Below are 2,664 nucleotides of genomic sequence, written 5' to 3'. Positions count from 1 at the left end.
TGATAACTTTGATATTAATTTGAAGTAACAAATGCCCTTTAAAAGCCGGGAGGCAGTGTCCCTGCTTTGCTTGGTCCTACCTTAAGAAGTAATGAAGTCTGCCTGTTAGTAGGAAACACAGTAGTTTAATCAAGACTCAAGTGAATTATACATGTGAGTGCTGAATTATACACAAGCATAAGTAAGCCAGCATTCTGAGTAAGGCCAGGATCATCATTTAAAGCAGGGGAGTATTTTGAGTCATCTGATCTCAGGGTGGCATCTCATTCCAGATGACTACCTTTGTGTTTCATCACTATGAAAGGGCTTGCCTAGCCTTGGGGAACGCGGGTTGGGGCCCTGGCTTTCAGATCAGGGACATGCTCTAGGAACTCATCAAAGGCAATAGCAGTGGCTGCCACTTTTACCTCGTTAAAGCTGGGAGAAAGCTTCTAGGTCCATGCTGGACTCCTTTACTTTCTAGGTTGGTCTTGCGGGGTACCTGGTTGGGAGGTAGAACTTTCTCTTGATAATCAAAGAGACTGCCTGCCAAAGAGTAGCCGTGGACCTGGTTCTCAGTATAGAGGTGTTTTTTTTTTTTTTTTTTTTTCTTTTCGGCTAGTCAAGTGAGGAATGGAGAAGGAACAAAGAAATCTGTAACTGGTTCTTTTTTCTTCTTTTTAGACAGAGTTTCGCTATGTTGCCCAGGCTGGAGTGCAGTGATGCCATCTCGGCTCACTGCAACCTCCACCTCCCAGGTTCAAGCAATTCTTCTGCCTCAGCCTCCTAAGTAGCTGGGACTACAGGCACGTGCCACCACGCCTGGCTAATTTTTGTATTTTTAGTAGAGATGAGATTTCACCATGTTGGCCAGGCTGGTCTCAAACTCTTGGCCTCAGGTGATCCACCTGCCTCAGTCTCCCAAAGTGTTGGGATTACAGGCACGAGCCACTGCACCCGGCTGTTTTCGTTTTGCACATTCAGGCTTAAGCGAGTATTCACATAATGAGTCTTGCATTTGATCTGTGCAGATTGATAACAGATAGTAGGCTTATGCTTATTAATGGAAGCTGCTGTTCATCTCTTTACTCCTGTTGTGTTGGTCTGTCCATCCTGTTACCTAGGCACCCAACTCAGTGATGTCCTAATTGCTGCTGGATGACTCAAGCTACAGCATGCCTATGTTCTCAGGTGAAGAAGAATAATAGAAACCACCTAGATGGGTAGGTGTACCAAGCATTAAACAGACAGTATCCACATGCCTGTAAGGTGGTGATTATTTCCCTCCGTCCTTCCTTTTATATATCAGTTTGAGGCTTAGAGAAGTTCATGACTTCTCTAAGTGGTTACTAACCCTGTGGTTACTCAGTAAGAGCCGGGGCTTGGCTTAAGAGTTGTTTTTTCAATTAGACCTCATTGTCTCTTGGCCCATAAGAATATAAGAGACAAGATTTATTAGAGACATGTAGGGGAGTCATCTGGCTCATTAATGACTCATCACCAACTCACCAGATCTACCATGGGAACCTAGTTTTTGTCTACTCTCAGGCACAGTGTTTTGCCTCTCTACCCATCACTGACAAAGTCAAGTTAGTAGTCACCTGAAGGGAGTGACTCATGTTTTTTACTAGGTCAGCATATCCCTAGTGGCTGGCACCTACTCAGGAAGGAGCATGAATATTAGGTTAAAAATATTTTCCCCAGAAGAGTGGCACCCTAAAGGGTCTTATTACTCACCCTTTAAATGCAATAATGTGAAACTTTGCTGCCATTGAGTGCATGGGTACCAAACCAGTACTGTGTAAGGAGGGGGCAGGAGGCATCAAGAAAATACTGACTCATAGCAAAGGGCCTCGTAAGACTGCTATGAGAGAAAAGGATTTTAACAGTTAGCTTCATTTTTCTATACGTGAGAAACAGACTGAACTTAAGTTCCACAATTTCCTCTGGAAGGCTGACCTGAAGGGCTGGTTATGCTGCAATATAAGTACTTAACCTGTTGCATCATCAAAAGTGTACCTCTTGTGTTAGAGTATTTCTCAACTGACTCATCAAGTCACCAGATCTACCATGGAGACCTAGTTTTTGTCTACTCTGGGGCACAGAGTACCAAACAGGGGACATAGAAACAGCTTAGCAAGCATGGGACCAGAGTTGGGCAAGCCATGATCCAGTTACCCCTCATGGAGTCTGGGTTTACTTCTGGAATAAAATGTTCAGTTACAGCTTGGGTTTCAGAGAGGTTAACAACCACTGCTTGTATTTTCAAGAAGCCAGGAAAAAAGTCAATGTCTGGTACTTTCTTACTCTATGAAAGAGTCCTACCTTCTCTCTCTTTTCTTTTTTTTTTTTTTTTTTGAGACTGAGTCTGGCTCTGTCGCCCAGGCTGGAGTGCAGTGGCCGGATATCAGCTCACTGCAAGCTCCGCCTCCCGGGTTTACGCCATTCTCCTGGCTCAGCCTCCCGAGTAGCTGGGACCACAGGCGCCCGCCACTTCGCCCAGCTAGTTTTTTGTATTTTTTTAGTAGAGACGGGGTTTCACCGTGTTAGCCAGGATGGTCTCGATCTCCTGACCTCGTGATCCGCCCGTCTCGGCCTCCCAAAGTGCTGGGATTACAGGCTTGAGCCACCGCGCCCGGCCCTTCTCTCTCTTTTCTATCTGGGGACTGGTTATTTGTCTCCTGC

At 45.4% G+C, this 2,664-nt stretch overlaps 1 long non-coding RNA gene across 1 annotated transcript in view; it reads left to right on the top strand.

Moving 5' to 3' along the window:
• The first annotated feature begins 1,074 nt into the window (after positions 1-1,074).
• LOC102134906 (uncharacterized) overlaps positions 1,075-2,664 on the top strand; it is a 35,767-nt gene continuing 34,177 nt past the window's right edge. Inside the window, exon 1 of the long non-coding RNA XR_012419428.1 lies at positions 1,075-1,202. This is a non-coding gene — a long non-coding RNA (uncharacterized lncRNA). The remainder of the gene's footprint in view (positions 1,203-2,664) is intronic.

This window comes from Macaca fascicularis, chromosome 10 (genome assembly GCF_037993035.2).
Source record: "Macaca fascicularis isolate 582-1 chromosome 10, T2T-MFA8v1.1".
Classification (NCBI taxonomy): domain Eukaryota; kingdom Metazoa; phylum Chordata; class Mammalia; order Primates; family Cercopithecidae; genus Macaca; species Macaca fascicularis.
The sequence above is the reverse complement of the archived record's forward strand: the minus strand, read 5'-3'. Positions and strand labels throughout refer to the sequence as shown.